General features: G+C 42.5%; 1 protein-coding gene and 1 pseudogene across 1 annotated transcript in view; both read left to right on the forward strand.

Moving 5' to 3' along the window:
• The window catches only part of LOC126474580 (protein glass-like), a gene marked incomplete at its 3' end in the record, with an annotated part of 151,919 nt that overhangs the window by 35,331 nt on the left and 98,359 nt on the right, over positions 1–18,229 (forward strand). The window lies entirely within an intron of this gene.
• Positions 10,135–10,252, forward strand: LOC126476758 (5S ribosomal RNA; annotated as a pseudogene).

The following is an 18,229-nucleotide window of genomic DNA, read 5'->3' on the forward strand; positions in this document are numbered from 1 at the left end:
ATACTGCGAAACAAATCTCTTCCACTGCAATTTCTTTGCTTTCCATATTTTGGGAACTGGTAGTATGGACCAAAATAAGAAAAGAATGCCAGGCTGACGTACAGATTTGCAATCTTGGTGCGTGGGATAATCACGAGAGAGCTCTTGTTGTCATGGCATTCATGAACAGAATTCCAGTGGTGTTTTCCAACAGGATAACGCTAGCCCATATACCGCTGTTGAAATCCAACATGATCTATAGAGCGCTGACATGTTGCCTTGGCCTGCTCGATCAGCAGAACCGTCTCCAATCGAGCACATATGGCACCATTAATTGTTCCTGTTTTGAGCTATCAAGTGTAACAGGTATGCAACTCCATCCCACAAAATGACATCCGGCACCTGTACAACACAATGCATAATCGTTTGCATGCCTGAGTTCAACGTTTTGTCGGTCAAACAGGTTGATAATGTACCAGAATTTCGCATTTGCAATGGATGTCTCACTCTTACATTAACCTGTGATCTTACAATGCTAATCAGTTAATATGTTACCTAGACAAACGTATTCCCGAAATTTCATTACTAAGCATTAATTACTTCTTGGTGTTTCGATCTGCTTCCCGTCAGTGTGTCTAGTGATAACCCGTCTTTACCTATAGTTCACATCCATCGTTATGAGAACTTAGAACATCTTACTTAATTTCACACAGTCGAGCGCTTTTTCTAGATCAACAAATCCACTGTGAGTGTCTCGTTTCCATTACCAAGTGTAACCTCTGCAATGCATCACTAGTGCCTTTACTATTTCTAAAGCCAACTTATAAATTTTCTTTTACAGTATGTATATTATTCATTGAGATGGAAGGGTTGACACAGGAGAGGAATTCGTGGCGGGCCGCATCAAACAGGACGGAAGACTGATGACTCAAGGAAAGAAAGAAAAAAATGTTATTCATGTTGTCACCCATTTTCCGGGGAACCTCATCATCCCTTACGTTATCAGTCCACCTAATTTTCAACCTTCTTCCGTAGCACCACATCACAAATTCTTCGATTCTTTTCTCTCTCGGTTTTCCCACTGCCCATGTTTCACTACCACACAATGTTGTGCTCGAAACGTACATTCTCAGAAATTTCTTTCACAGATCGAAGCCTATGTATGACACTAGTAAATCCTCTTGGCGAGGAATGCCCTTTTTGCCAGTGCTAGTCTGCTTTTGACGTCATCCTTGCTACGTCAGTCATTGGTTATTTTGCTGCCTAGGTAGTAGAATTCATCTGCTTCGTGATCGTCTTCTCAATCTATTTCCTGTTCGCATTAGAGTGTTCATTTCATTCAGCACATCAAGTAATTCTTCTTCACTTTCACTCAGGATACCAATGACGTCACCGAGTCGTATCACTGGTATCCTTTCACCTTGAAATTTAATCCCCTCCTAAACCTTACTTTCATTTCCGTCATTGCACCTTCGACGTACAGATTGAGCAGTAGGGGCGAAAGTCTACATATCTGTCTTACTCCCTTTTTAGTCCGCACAATTCGTTATTTCGTCCAGTCGTATTATTCGCTCTTGGCTCTTGCACATATTATCCGTCTCTCCCGATGTCTTACCCCTAATCTTCTACCTTTTACATTGTCGAACGCTTTTCCCAGGCCGACAAATCCTACGAACGTGTTGTTTATCAACCACAACGTCAGACTTGCCTCTCTGGTGCCTTTACCTTTTCTAAAGCCAAACTGATCGTCATCTAACACATCTTCAATTTTCTTTCTCCATTCTTGTATACAGGGTGGTCCATTGATACTGACCGGGCCAAATATCTCAGCAAATAAGCATCAAACGAAATCCTACAAAGAAGGAAACTCGTCTATTTTGAAGGGGGAAACCAGATGGCGCTATGGTTGGCTCGCTAGATGCCGCTGCCATAGGTCAAACGGATATCAATTGCGTTTTTTTTAAAAATAAGAACCCCCTATTTTTATTACATATTCGTGTAGTACGTAAAAAATTATGAATGTTTTAGTTGGACCACTTTTTTCCCTTTGTGCTATATGGCGCTGTTATAGTCACAAACGTATAAGTACGTGGTATAACGTAACATTCCGCCAGTGCGGTCGGTATTTGCTTCGTGATACATTACCCGTGTTAAAATGGACCGTTTACCAGTTGCGGAAAAGGTCGATATCGTGTTGACGTATGTCTATTGTGATCAAAATGCCCAACGGGCGTATGCTATGTATGCTGGTCGGTATCCTGGACGACATCATCCAAGTGTTCGGACCGTTCGCCGGATAGTTACGTTATTTGAGGAAACAGGAAGTGTTCAGCCACATGTGAAACGTCAACCATGATATGCAACAAATGATTATGGCCGAGTAGGTGTTTTAGCTGCTGTCGCGGCTAATCCGCACATCAGTAGCAGACAAATTGCGCGAGAATCGGGAATCTCAAAAATGTCGGTGTTGAGAATGCTAGATCAACATCGATTGCACCCGTACCATATTTCTCTGCACCAGGAATTGCATGGCGACGACTTTGAACGTCGTGTACAGTTCTGCCACTGGGCACAAGAGAAATTCCGGGACGATGACAGATTTTTTGCACGCGTTCTATTTAGCGACGAAGCGTCATTCACCAACAGCGGTAACGTAAACCGGCATAATATGCACTATTTGGCAACGGAAAATCCACGATGGCTGCGACAAGTGGAACATCAGCGACCTGGCGGGTTAATGTATGGTGCGGCATTGTGGGAGGAAGGATAATTGGCCCCCATTTTATCGATGGCAATCTAAATGGTGCAATGTATGCTGATTTCCTAAGTAATGTTCTACCGATGTTACTACAAGATGTTCACTGCATGACAGAATGGCGATGTACTTCCAACATGATGGATGTCCGGCACACAGCTCGCGTGCGGTTGAAGCGGTATTGAATAGCATATTTCATGACAGGTGGATTGGTCGTCGAAGCACCATACCATGGCCCGCACGTTCATCGGATCTGACGTCCCCGGATTTCTTGCTGTGGGGAACGTTGAACGATATTTGCTATCGTGGTCCACCGACAACACCTGACAACATGCGTCAGCGCATTTTCAATGCATGTACTAACATTACGGAAGGCGAACTACTCGCTGCTGAGAGAAATGTCGTTACACGTATGGCCAAATGCATTGAGGTTGACGGACATCATTTTGAGCATTTATTGCATTAATGTGGTATTTACAAGTAATCACGCTGTAACAGAATGCGTTCTCAGAAAAGATAAGTTCACAAAGGTACATGTGTCACATTGGAACAACCGAAAAAAATGGTTCAAATGTCTCTGAGCACTATAGGACTTAACATCGGAGGTCATCAGTCCCCTATAACTTAGAACTACTTAAACCTAACTAACCTAAGGACATCACACACATCCATGCCCGAGGCAGGATTCGAACCTGCGACCGTAGCGGTCACGCGGTTCGAAACTGAAGCGCCTATTACCGCACGGCCACTCCGGCCGGCTAACAACCGAAATAAAATGTTCAGACGTACCTACATTCTGTATTTTAATTTAAAAAAGCTACCTGTTACCAACTGTTCGTCTAAAATTGTGAGCGCCATCTATCACAAAACGAAAAAAGTGGTCCAAATAAACCATTTATATTTCTTTACGTACTACACGAATTATGTAATAAAAAAATGAGGTTTCCTATTTAAAAAAAAACAGTTGTTATCCGTCCGACCAGTGGCAGTGCCATCTAGCGGGTCAACCATAGCGCTATCTGGTTTCCCCCTTACAGCTAGACAAGTTTCATTCTTTGCAGTTTTTTCGTTTGATGCTTATTTCGTGATATATTTGGCCCGGTCACGATCAATGGACCACCGTGTATGTTATTCCCGTATCAACATGGATGCATGAGCTTTTAAGCTGATGGTGCGATAATTCTCGCGTTTGTCACCTCTTGCAGTTTTCGGAACTGCATGGATGATATTTTCCGGAAGTCAGATGGTATGTCGCCAGACACATACATTCTACACTCCAACGTGACTAGTCATTTTGTTGCCACTTCCCCCAATGATTTTAGAAATTCTGATGGAATGTGATCTATTTCATCTTAAGTCCTCCAAAGCTGTTTTAAATTCTGATTCTAATACTGGAACCTCTATCTTCTCTAAATCGATTCCTGTTCCTTCCCCTGTCACGTAAGAAAAATTTTCCCCCTCGCTGCCGTCTTCAATGTACTCTTCCTCACTATTCGCTCTCTGCTTTGCAGTTAACAGCGTTATTCCCTTTGCTCTCTTAATGTTATCACTCTTGCTTTTAATTTCACTGAAGGTTGTTTCGGCTTTGCTGTATGTCCTTCTCAAAATCATTTCTTTTCCGATTTTTCATGCAGCCATTTCGTCTTAGCTTCCCTGCACTTTCTATTTATTTCATTCCTCATCGACTTGTATTTCTGTATTCCTGAATTTCCCTGAACTTTTTAGATTTTGCTTCTTTCGTAGATCAACTAAAGTGCCTTTTCTGGTACGCATGGTTTCTTCGTACTTATTTATTTTGTACCTATGTTTTTCTCTACAACTTATGTGATTGTCCTTTTTGGATTTGTCCATTCCCCTTCAACTGAACTGCCTAGCGAGCTATTCCTTAGCACAATATCCTTAGCATATCCCTTCATTCCTTAGTACTTCCGTATTCCAGTTTTTGCACATTGATTCTTCCTGTCTAGTCTCTTTAACTTCAGCCTACTCTTCCTCACTACTACACTGCGATCTGAGTCTATATCTTCTCCTCGGTACGCCTTAGAATCCAGCATCTGATTTCGGAATCTCTGCTCGACCATGATGTAATCTAATATTGCCAGCCTTTTCCAAGTGTCCTCCTCTTGTTGTGATTCTTGAACAGAGTATTCCATATTACTAGCTGAAATTTATTGCAGAACTCAAGTAGTCTTCCTCCTCCCCCACTCATGCGCAACCGTTCCTTCTGCTCCTTCCCCAACGACATCACTCCAGTCCACCATGACTATTAGATTTTCATCTCCCTTTATGTACTGAATTATCTGTTCATTATCCTTATATATTCTCTATCCCTTCATCTTGAGCTTGCGAGGTTAGCGTATGTATCTGAACTATCGTTGTCGGTGTTGGTTTGCAATCGTTTCTGATGAGAACAACCATTCTCTGAACTGTTCACAGTGACAGGGTCTGCGTCTTATCTTCCTATTCATAACGAATCTCCAATCACAGAAACTGAAAAGAAAAACATAAGTGCAAAGAAGGTAACTGCAAAGAAACCACGAGTAACAGAAGAAAGACTTCAGTTGATCGATGAAAGAAGGAAGTACAAAAATGTTCAGGGAAATACAGGAATACAGAACTACAAGTAACTGAGGAATGAAATTAATGAAAAGTGCAGGGAAGCTAAGACAAAATGACTGCATGAAAAATGTGAAGAAATCGAAACGATTGCGGAAGGACTGACTCAGCATATAGGAAAGGCAAAACAGCGTTCGGGGAATTCCACTGCTAAATGCACGGGAGATAGTAGATAGGTGGAAAGGGTACATTGAAGGCCACCATGGGGGTTGGGGGGGGGGGGGGGGGAGGAAGATATTCTTGATGTGATAGAAGAAGAAACAGGAATCGATTTGGAAGAGATAGGGTATCCAGTATTAGAATCAGAATTTAAAAGAGCTGTGACCGATTTGGGATCACTGGAGGCATGTTACAAAACGCCTTCAGTCGAAACTTTCCGTATTTTATTAAGTACAAGATGCACTTCGGACCTGTGGATCCATCACCAGGTGTAATTTGCCTTAACACATGATTTATTTTTTCCCTTGAATGAGGGGAAATGCATATTCCACATAATCCAATAAAAGCGTTCATAAATTTTTAGCTCCAGCATACACTCTTTTCTCCATCGTTTACATACATGTCACTTCATTCAAGAGGCACGTTTGAAGCTGTGAAATACATGATAAAATTAGGATTAAATAAGGCAGAAGGGGCAGAAAAAATTCCATCAGAATTTGCACACTGGGGAAAGTGACAACAAAACGAACATGTTGGTGTGCAGAATGTATGAGTCTGGCGACATACCATATGACTTCCGGAAAAATACAATCCACGCAATTCCGAAGACTGCAAGAGCTGACAATTGCGAGAATTATCGCATAACCAACTTAACAGCTCATGCATCCAAGTTGCTTACAAGAATAATTTACAGAAGAATGGAAAAGAAAATAGAGGATAGGCTAAATTACGATCAGTTTGGCTTGAGGAAAGGTAAAAACACCAGAGAGGCAATTCTGACGTTGCGGTTGATAATGGAAGCAAGACTAAACAAAAATCAAAACGCAATCATAGGATTTGTCGACCCGGAAAAAGATGTGGGAAATTCTGAGAAAAATATGGATAAGCTATAAGGATAGACGAGTAATATACAATATGTATAAGAGCCAAAAGGGAATAATAAGACTGATTGACCAAGAACGAACTGCTCGGATTAAGAAGGGTGTAAGACAGGGATGTACTCTTTCGACCCTGCTGTTCAATCTGTACATCGAAGAAGCAGTAACGGAAATGAAAGAAAGATTCAGGATGAAAGGTTACCTGTGATACGACTCGCTGACGACATTGCTATCCTGTGTGAAAGTAAAGATGAATTACGTGATCGTCTGACTGGAATGAATGCTTTCAAGAGTGCAGAATATGGACTGAGAGTAAATCGAAGAAAGACGAAAGTAATGAGAAGCAGCATGAATGAGAACAGTGAGAAAATTAATATCAGTATTGATGATCACGAAGTAGATGAAGTTAAGGAATTCTGCTTCCCAGACAGCAAAATATCGAATGACGGACGGAGCAAGGTGGACATCAAATCACACTAGTGCTGGCAAAAAGGGCATTCCTGGCCCAGAGAAGTCTACTAGTATCACACATAGGCCTTCATTTGAGGAAGCACAGTATTGTATGGTAGTGAAACACGGACTGTGGGAAAACCGGAAAAGAAAAGTATCGAAGCTTTTGAGATGTGGTGCAACAAACGAACGTTGGAAGTTAGGTGGGCTGATAAGGTAAGGAATGAGGAGGTGCTGCGCAGAATCGGAGAGGAAAGGAAGGTTGTCACAGGAGAGGAATTCGTTGCGCACCTCATATAACCAGTCAGAAGAATAAAAAAAAAAAAAAAAAAAAAAAAAAAAAAAAAAAAAAAAAAAAAAAAAAAAGAAAAAAGCGCTAGAGGTATTTGTGAGCTATATGGTTTTGAATTTTTTCCTTGATTCAACAACCTTCTGACATCGAGTCCGTTCGCCACGGATGTCTCTCTGTTGCTAGCCTCTTCATCTCAGAGAAGAACTTATACCCAACGTTCTTATGTTCTTGAATGTGCTTTAATTTCTGTCCTCCCTTCAGCACCCACTAATACCATGGACGTTATTTCCTGATGTCTCAATACTCGTCCTAGCATCCTGTCCTTTCTTCTTGTCAGTGTTTTCCAATATGATCCCTTCTTCGCCGATTCTTCGGAGGATCTCCTCATTACTTATCAGTCCACCTAATTTTCACATCCTTCTGTAGCACCGCATCTCGATTCTATTCTTTTCCGGTTTTTCCGCAGTCCATGATTCACGGTACTCCAAACATACATTCTCAGATATTTCTTCTTCAGATAAAGCCAGATTTTCGATACTGGAAAATTAATCCTGGACAGAAATGCCCTCTTTGCCTCTGCTGATCTGCTTTCTATGCTTTCCTTGCTTTGGAAATCTACCGTATTATACAGACACCATCAGCTTAGGAGAAAAAAAACAAACGAGCACAGAAATTAAGGATAATTAGTTCATTTTCAGGAAAGATATTTTGAGAAGTGCAATTCTAGGCAGGTATGCAAGAAAGAAGAGCAAGACAGGAAAGACAGTGCAAGATGAAGTTATACAAATGCTAAGCTTCGCAGCGGACAGAACCCTTCCGTATGAAAGGATGGAGTACTTCTACTGACAGAAAGATCCTGCTTAGCGCTGAATTACGGTTGAGGATAAAAAGGAATAGAAAATGAGAATAAATAAATCGAATGCAAAAGGCCCAACAAAAATAGCCTTCTTAGCATCACGACTACGAAAAATACAATAGAACAAATACTTAAGGTGGTTATGGTATCGGAAAACCAATGAGAAGGCTGGCCTAGGTGAGGAAAGAAAAGTTTTCTTCAACTGAAGATAGCTACAGCAGTCAAAACATTGGCAGAAAAGCAGTAAAAAAACTGTTGAAAACAAGACATTTTTAACACAGCAGTGTAGGGAGGTCAATGTGGAAAATGGCTAAACAGAAAATGAAGAAACTGAAGGTGGTGGGAAAGGGATGATGCACAATGTTATAGGAAAGAAAATAGGTAAATTACGTAATAAAGATCTGTTTCATAATGCACCCTGTTAGAGGAAAGAAAATAGGTAAAGTACGAAAAAAAGATCTGTTCCACAAAATAAATGAAGAAAGAAGTCAGTGGCTAATAACGGAAGAGAGGATAGATATGTTAAGTATTTGCAAGACTGTTCAGGTCAAATTAATTCGACGATGGACGTAGCAGTTGTTTCAAATGTGTTGTACAAATAAAAGACTGTAAAGATCTTTGTATGTGTCAGAAGCTATTAGGGGCAACAGGCGCTACAGGAAAATGGAAAACCAATTATTGTCAAATGCAAAAACGACGGTTAATGTAACAACACTCCAAATAATGATTTAAAAAATAAGAATGGTATTGATCGTGGGCTGAGCTTTCAGTTCGTCTCTGTTGTGCAGCTATCTCATTCTATTCGTGGCAGCCACGGCGTCACACGCCGACAGTTAAGCTGATTTCCTCTGCCGAGGAGTGACGTAAAGTCAGATTACCTGTAATGCTATTAACCGCTCGGCTGTGACCACTGCCGCAACCAACTACACTGAAGAGGAATGAGCTCTGAAAATGGTCATGGCTGCAGGAAAACATTGACAGTCTGCCATTTTCCTTGAGTGGACCTCATAAAAACTACTCAATCTGAAAAGTTGAGCTCACGAAAAAAATAATCAGTCTATACAAAACTCGTCTATACAAAACTGGTCTTAGATGTCACTAATTCGTGCGCGGAGATGCATGTTTGACCTTCAGTAGGGACGAGCAATTACAGTTTTTACACCACAGTTATTCTCTTCAGGATTTTTTACAAACAAAAATTTTATATTTGTACGGAGAGGGCTGTGTACAAGTCGACAAAATTTTTATCAAGCTTGATCTGCAGGAGACCAGTTTGGCCTTTCTGGATATCGTCGACACCGATTTGTTTCCATATGAGGCATGGACGGACATCCTTGTGCAATAGAACCACATGCCCGAGTCTTCAGTCTATCTAGCTGTTGTAGGTAAATTCATGTAAACTTCGAAGCACCCGTAGTATTTCATTTCCTATCGTATCCAGAAAACTCTTGTAAATTTCGATTTCTGGAGAACCAACTTCCACAAATCCATCGGCGACTTAAGATCCGAGGCGGTAGATTTCATATTTTCTCCTGTAACACTAACTGACTGAGAGGTAGCCCTCAGTTGACGACCGAGAGCAGCGGCATTTGCGTATTTTCGTCAGTGCTAATAGACAAACAACACTGCGTGAAATAATTGCAGAAATCTATGTGAGGCATACGACGAACGAATTCAGTAGGACAGTGCCGCGTAATTTGACGTTAATGGTCAGGCAGCTGACAACCGACGCGAGTGCCTTTCCTTTGCTAACAGCACAACATCGCCTGCAGCGCCACTCCTGCGCTCGTGACCATATTGATTGGACCTTTTTTTGAGGCATCAATCTTCTGACTTGTTTGATGCTGCCCGCCAGGAATTCCTGTCATGTGCCAACCTTTGTGTCTCTGAGTAGCACTTACAACTCATCTACTCAATTATTTGCTAATACAGTGGAAGCCCTTTCCTTATTTCTTAACAGATGTCCTATCATCCTTCTTCGTGTCAGTGTTTTCCACATATTCCCTTCCTCGACAATTCTGAGGGGCAGCTCCCCATTCTTTACATTATCGGTCTACCTAAATTTTAGTAATCTTCTGTAGCACCACGTCTCAAATGCTTCTACTCTCTTCTGTTCCGATTTTCCCAAATTACATGTCTTACTACTGTGGGCAACGGCCTTGCCACAGTGGATACATCGGTTCCCGTCAGATCTCTGAAGTTAAGCGCTGTCGGGCGTGTCCGGCACTTGGATGGGTGACCATCCGGGCCGACATGCGCTGTTGCCATTTTTCGGGGTGCACTCACCCTCGTGATGCCAATTGAGGAGCTACTGACCGAATAGTACCGGCGCCGATCAAAGAAAACCACCATGACGACCGGGAGAGCGGTGTGCTGACCACACGCCCCTCCTATCCGCATTCTCAGCTGAGGATGACACTGCGGTCGGATGGTTCCCATGGGCCACTTGTGGCCTGAAGACGGAGTGCATGTCTTACTACTGCACAATGCTGTGTTCCAAATGTCAAACTCAGAAATTCCTTCCTTAATTTAAGGCCTATGTTTCATACTATCAGGCCATAAATGCATTTTTTGCCTATGCTAGTCTGGTTTCTATGGCCTCCTTACTGTGTCCGTCATGGGTTATTTTGCTGCCGAGGTAGCAGAACTCCTTAACTTCATCTAATTCGTGATCACCCTTAGACCGTGGTGACCTCCGGTTGGACACTAAACGATTGGAAAACCGTGGGCTGGTCAGAGTTAGTAGGAGTTGCTGGTAGGGCTCGAGTGTGACGCAGACCCCATGAACCCATGGACTCAAATTGTCAACAAGGCACTGTACAGGCTGGTGGTTGCTTCATAATGGTGTGGCCTGTGTTTACAAGGAATGGACTGGTTCCTCTGGTCCATATGAACCGATCATTGACTGTAAATGGTTATGTTCGGCTACTTGGAGACCATTTGCAGCCATTCATGGGCTTCATGTTCCCCATCAACGATGGAATTTTTATGGATGACATGTCACGGGGCCGCAGTTGTTCGCGATGGTCTGAAGAACATTCTGGGCTATTCAAGCGAATGATTTGGCCTCCCCGATGACCCACCATGAATTCCATCCAACATTTATGGGATATAGTCGAGAGATTAGTTCAGGCACAAAATCCTGTACCGGCAATACTTTCGCAATTATGGACGGTTATAGAGGCAACATGGCTCAATATTTCTGTAGGAGACTTCCAACGACATGTTGAGACCATGCCACGTCGCGTTGCTGCAATACGCTGGGCACAAGGAGATCTGACCCGCTATTAGGTGGTATCCCATGATTTTTTGTCATTTCAGTGTACGTAAAGTTATTTAGTAATGTCAAAAATGGGTTTCTTGATGCCTATCGTGAGTACTTGGCGAGGCACAACTCAAGACGTCTGAAGTACGGAGTGAGGTACACACATTCCACGCCAACATGAGTAACATTTATGGGGTTATGGAGCTCTACGCAGCATTCAGAATATGATGTTAGTTCCTTTGCAGGAGGCACTCTCGAAAGTGTGTATCTGCAGGACTTGAGCAGTGAAATCACTGCGCCGGCCGGGGTGGCCGAGCGGTTCTAGGCGCTACAGCCTGAAACTGCACGACCGCTACGGTCGCAGGTTCGAATCCTGCCTTGGGCATGGATGTGTGTGACGTCCTTAGGTTAGTTAGGTTTAAGTAGTTCTAAGTTCTAGGGGACTGATGACCTCAGAAGTTAAGTCCCATAGTTCTCAGAGCCATTTGAACCATTTTTTGAAATCACTGCGATGATTATGAGTTACGTGATTTGTGTTACTCGAAGCTCAACAATATTTTTCCAGAAATTTCATGTTGCTTTGTACCCAACTATAAGCAATGACTGAATCGCTCCATACAGAAGTCTTTAGAAAGTCATAGTAGCTGGTAGAGGCAGCCTTGTACCTCTAAATGATGGCACTAGTTTTGGTTGTTGCATAATAAATATTTATGACAGCCAGTCTTGCCAAATAGCATGCCAGATGAAATGTGACAATGTCACTGTTTTTCAACTGAAAGTCGGAGAGCTACGAGGCTCATTGTGTTACAATATCATTAAAACATGGTACTAATCCTACTTGGAGAACTGTGAGCCGTTATGGCGTGTGAAACGTCTTTGCGGAACAAGCAGAAGAGCGCTTGAGAATTAGCATCACGATTCAATATCTACTTTCAATAAATAATCTAAAATAGCCTCGGCGTAAAGCCTGTCTGATCGGCAAATCTATGACTATCTGATCTCTCTGTTGAGATGCAAAAGACGAACAAGAACCGTATACAGATGTTGTATTTAGTTGTTATGAACACATGCAAGTTAGGAGGTTACTGACATTGAATATTTCCGCCCATTTTTTTCTACTATGTTTTCATAGAATAAGACGAAAGACTGCAGAATCCGATACATAAGACTACCCTAATACGAAGATACTTTGAGAGTCCTATTAAGCTGTGGTGGGATGTTCTGCTTCAGTGGCTGCATACGTAGGTGTTGTGATGCTGCAAGGTCTCTAATAGAAGCACTCAATCCTGTACATTATTTTTCATTAGGCTCAAACTGTGTAAAAATCCACACTATACGTCATCCAGTCACATTAATGTTGTCACCTGTCAAACGCCTGAATAACCACATTTTGCTGCGTGGACTGCTGCGACACGTACAGGTAGAGAGTCAGTCAGGTTTTGGGAGGTACCGTCAGGGATGTGGAACCATGCCGACTCCAGTGCAGTGGCAAGCCGCGCTAGGTTTCTCGGCTGAGGATCCATGGCGCGAACAACACGATCGAGGTGGCCCTACAGATTCTCGATTGGGTTACATCCGGAGAATTTGGTGCCCAGGGGAATAAAGTAAACCCATTCTGATTCTCTTTGAACCATGCACGCACACTGCGAACTGTGTGACTCGTTGCATCGTCCTGCTGGTAGATGTAGCGGCCCTTTTTCTGTTTTCGCTTTTTCCTCTAATAGGTGAAAGTTTGATTTTATTTTTTACACATTGACTGTCGTTGAAGGGTTTTACTTTTATTTAATATTGTCCCGGCTAAGTATCAGTTTGATTACTTTTAAAACCCGATGTTAAACGTGGGCCAATACACGTATAGTCTTCCCAACTCTGAGAGAAAAAATCTTTAGTAGTACCAATGTTTACAGACGACGATACTTTAACCTTTCGTTCAATTGTTTTAGTTACGAATCGCTAGTTTGTTCTTGGCGTAGATCACGTAACCTTAACGTTTATTAATCTAAGTTAAATTAATGTTCAAGACTTGTATTATGTTTCAAATTAAAAACGTCAGTTTATTGACAAGAATTATTAATAAATAGGTTCACTCATACGATCTCATTCAAAGAGGTTCTTTGACTAGATGTGTAAGTACGATTCCCGCTAGCATCAGAGATGTTAGATAATATCCTTTCACTTTCGGTAAATAAGTTATTTCTATTTAATATCCGCAAACTGTCATTAACTATGATCACTAGTCGCGTGAAGTTAAAGTTTCCCACTATCACAATTCAAAGTCCGAATCCGGTTAAAATTCTCAATTCAGTAAAGCGTTTAAATATTCACACGAATTGACATTAAAGCCAAAGAGATTACTATTTACCTTCCCGTTTATGTAATCTGATAAATGTCCAAATTAAAGTATTGAATTGACAATCCTCAAACATAATCTCGTCACGATCTATTCTTGATCCCAGTTTAATAAAGTCTCAATTGATGTGCTCTAAAGCTGTACGTCCTAAAAAACTCCCGAACTAGAACAGACTAGAGACTGGAGTATCGTAATTACAACGTATGGCTATTTATACTTTAATAAACACTATCTTTGCAGTCCCAGACCTACGTTCTATGACTATAATGATTTTCTTACTTATTGGAATAACTAATATTTTAATATTTTCTACTGTTTTTCCCCCTTCCCATGTTTTAAAATTTATAATTAAATTTTCCTTTTCTTTTCTTTTGCTTTCTATACTAGATATTTCCCTCTATTTGCTTTTTTTAAATTTATTTTTCGTAATTACTACTTGTGGAGGGACTTGGGTCATTTTGTGAATTGATATTTTAAGCAGATGGGAGCTAATTTGGGAGCTATTATTGTTTTTTCAACACCGAGAGGCGCTGTAGGTGTTACATAGACGCCATCATGCCAAGGCAAAACAAACTGCATGTAGATGTTCACATGGTCCTCAAAAATAGAAACATACTTTTGTCGATCCATTGTGCCTTCCAGAATGGTGAGATCACCAAAGGAACGCCACCACAGCAACATTCCCCAGATCATAACGCTCCCTCCTCCAGCCTGGACACTTCCAAGGATGATTGCAGGGTGTTTGCTTTTCGACTTTTCACGTCATACACCCAGTGGTTATCTGTCCGATGGAGCATGGTTGCGGTACTGGCGTGCAAATTCCAGCCTTCGTCGACGATGAACAGCAATAAGAATGGGTGCCAGAAACAGGAGCCTGCTGCGGAGACCATACGCAGCAACGTTCCTGAATTGCCGTTGACGAGACACTGTTAGCAGCCCCTCGGTTGATCTGCGCGCTCAGTTGCTCAACGGTTGCACATCTGTCCGCCTGTACATATAACCTCAGCCGCTGTTCACCCCCGTCATCTATGACTCGTGGTTCACCACAGTTGCATCAGCGCTGGCTTTCGATGGCGCCAGTTTGTCAGGCATGATGTACTGTAACCATGGCGACACAAGAACAGATTACAAACTGAGTCGTTTCGGAAATACTTCCACCTTTGGCTCGAACGCCAATGGTTGTCCCCTTTTAGACGTCAGATACATCGCTCTGTTTACGCATTACGACAACGACTGCGATGTTTTTCCCGGACAAGCTTTAGATACCCAGCACTGCTAGTGCTGCCACGCGCCTTGTGCGCATTGACGTTGAATACAGGTGGTTGTCACATTAAACGTGTCGTTAACAGCCAGAATCCATGCTCTCGTATTGCTTTATGAGCCTGGTATAGGTGTTGTATCCCCAGCAGCATTAGTATGATGGCTGAGCTTTTATGTACCTTGTACACTTGTGGGTAGCTTCAGGTAATCATCCATTGCAGTTTGGCTATTGTTACTGAACCATTCTTGAGATGTGTGATTGTGAAATGGCCGTGCTTGGCAACTACCTGGCTAAGGACAACGCTCTTAATGCGATAATACGTGAGTTCAAGTATACATGCCGACGTCGCAAGCTGAAGGTGAAGGTATAGAGAAAGTATATGAGGATATTGAAAGGGTAATACACTACGTAAAGGGAGATGAAAATCTAATAGTCGCAAAGGACTGAAATGCAGTTATAGGGGAAGGAGTAGAAGAAAACGTTATAGGAGAGTATGGGATTCGGACAAGGAATGAGAGAGGAGAAAGACTAATTGAGTTCTGTAATATGTTTCTGCTGGTAATAGCGAATACTTTGTTCAAGAATCACAAGAGGAGGAGGTATACTTGTAAAACACCGAATGATACGGCAAAATTTCAGCTAGATTGCATCATGATCAGACAGAAACTCCGAAATCAAATACTGGAGTGTAAGCCGTACCCAGGAGCAGATAAAGACTCAGATCACAATCCAGTAACGATGAAGAGTGGTTGAAGTTAAAGAGATTAGTCAGGAACAATCAATACGCAAAGGAGCGGGAAACGGAAGTACTAAGGGATGACAAATACGCTTGAAGTTCTCTAAGGCTGTAGATACAGCAATAAGGCACAGCTCAGTAGGCAGTGCAGTTGAAGAGGAATGGACATCTCTAAAAAGAACAATCACAGAAATTGTGAACAAAAACATACACTATGTGATCAAAAGTATCCGGACATCTGGCTGAAAATGACTTACAAGTTCGTGGCGCCCTCCATCGGTAATGGTGGAATTCACTCAGGTGTTGGCCCACCCTTAGCCTTGATGACAGCTTCCACTCTCGCAGGCATACGTTCAGTCAGGTGCTGGAAGGTTTCTTGGGGAATGGCAGCCCATTCTTCACGGTGAGCTGAAGAGAGGTGTCGATTTCGGTCGGTGTGGCCTGGCACGAAGTCGGCGTCCCAAAAAATTCCTAAAGGTGTACCATAGGATTCAGGTCACCACCCTGTGCAGGCCAGTCCATTACAAGGTAGTTATTGACGTGTAACCACTCCGCCACAGGCCGTGCGTTATGAACAGGTGCTCGATCGTGTTGAAAAATGAAATCGCCATCCTCGAATTGCTCTTCAACAGTGGGAAGCAAGAGGATGCTTAAAACATCAATGTAGCCCTGTGCTGTGATAGTGCCACGAAAAAAAAAAACAACAAGGGCTGCAAGTACCTTCCATGAAAAACACGACCATACCATAACACCACCACCTCCGAACTTTACTGTTGGCACTACACATGCTGGCAGATGACGTTCACTGGGCATTCGCTATATCCACTTCCTGCCATCGGATCGCCACATTGTTTACCGTGATTCATCACTCAAAAATGGTTCAAATGGCTCTGAGCACTATGAGACTTAACTTCTGAGGTCATCAGTCCCCTAGAACTTAGAACTACTTAAACCTAACTAACCTAAGAACATCACACACACCCATGCCCGAGGCAGGATTCGAACCTGCGACCGTAGCGGTCGCGCGGTTCCAGACTGTAGCGCCTATAACCGCTCTGCCAATCCGCCGGCGATTCATCACTCCACACCATGTTTTTCCACTTTTCAATCGTCCAATGTTTACGCTTCTTACACCAAGCGAGGCGTCGTTTGGCATTTACCGGCATGGTGTGTGGCTTATGAGCAGCCGCTCGACCATGAAATCCAAGTTTCCTCACGTCCTGCTTGCAGTGGATCCTGATGCTGTTTGGAATTCCTGTGTGATCTGGATAGATGTCTTCCTATTACACATTACGACTCTCTTTGACTGTCGGCGGTCTCTGTCAGTCAAGAGACGAGATCGGCCTGTACGCTTTTGTGCTGTATGTGTCCCTTCTCGTTTCCACTTCACTACCACATCGGAAACAGCGGATCTAGGGATGTTAGGAGTGTGGAAACCTCACGTACGGACGCATGACCATGTGACACCCAATCACCCGACCACGTTTGAAGTCATGAGTTCTGCGGAGCGCCCCATTCTGCTCTCTCAAGATGTCTAATGACTACTGAGGTCACTGACATGGAATATCTGGCAGTAGGTGGCAGCAAAATGCACCTAATATAAAAAACGTATGTTTTTGGGGGTGTCCGGATACCTTTGTTCACATACTGTAGGTACAAAGGGGGTAGCTGCGAAGAAAGCATAAGTGACAGAAGAAATACTTCAATTGATGGATGAAAGAAGGAAGTACATAAATGTTCAGGGAAATTCGGGAATACAGAAATACGTGCAGGGAAGCTAAGACGAAATGTCTGCATGAAAAACGTGAAGAAATCGAAAAAGAAATGATTGTGGGAAGGACTGACTCAGAATATAGGAAGGTCAGAATAGGCTTCAGTGAAATTAAAAGCAAAGGTGGTAATATTAAGAGTGCAACGAGAATGTTAAACACAGAGGAGAGGGCGGATGGATGGAAAGCGTACATTGGAGGCCTTTATGAGGGGAAGATTTGTCTGATGTGACAGAAGAAGAAAAAAATGGTTCAAATGGCTCTGAGCACTTCTGTGGTCATCAGTCCCCTAGAACTTAGAACTACTTAAACCTAACTAACCTAAGGACATAACACACATCCATACCCGAGGCAGGATTCGAACCTGCGACCGTAGCGGTCGCACGGTTCCAGACTGTAGCGCCTAGAACCGCTCGGCCACCCCGGCCGGCGACAGAAGAAGAAACAGGAGTCGATATAGAGGAGATACGGTAACCAGTATTAAAATCAGAATTTACGAAAGCTTTAGAGGAATTATGATCAAATAAGGCAGAAGGGATGAATAACATTCCATCAGAATTTATGAAATAAGTGTGGCAAGTGCAACAAAACGACTATTCACGTTGGTGTGTAGAATGTGTGAACCTGGTGACATACCCTCTGACTTCCGGAAAATATCATTCACACAATTCTGAAGATTGTAAGAGCTGACAAGTGTGAGAATTATCGTACCATCAGCTTAACAGCTCATTCATACAAGCTGCTGACCAGAATGATATACAGAAGAATGGAAAAGAAAATTAGATGACGATCAGTTCGGCTTTAGGAAAGGTAAAGGCACCAGAGAGACTATTCTGACGATGTGGTTGATAATGGAAGCAAGA

The sequence above is a fragment of the Schistocerca serialis genome, chromosome 4 (assembly GCF_023864345.2).
Source record: "Schistocerca serialis cubense isolate TAMUIC-IGC-003099 chromosome 4, iqSchSeri2.2, whole genome shotgun sequence".
Lineage (NCBI taxonomy): Eukaryota > Metazoa > Arthropoda > Insecta > Orthoptera > Acrididae > Schistocerca > Schistocerca serialis.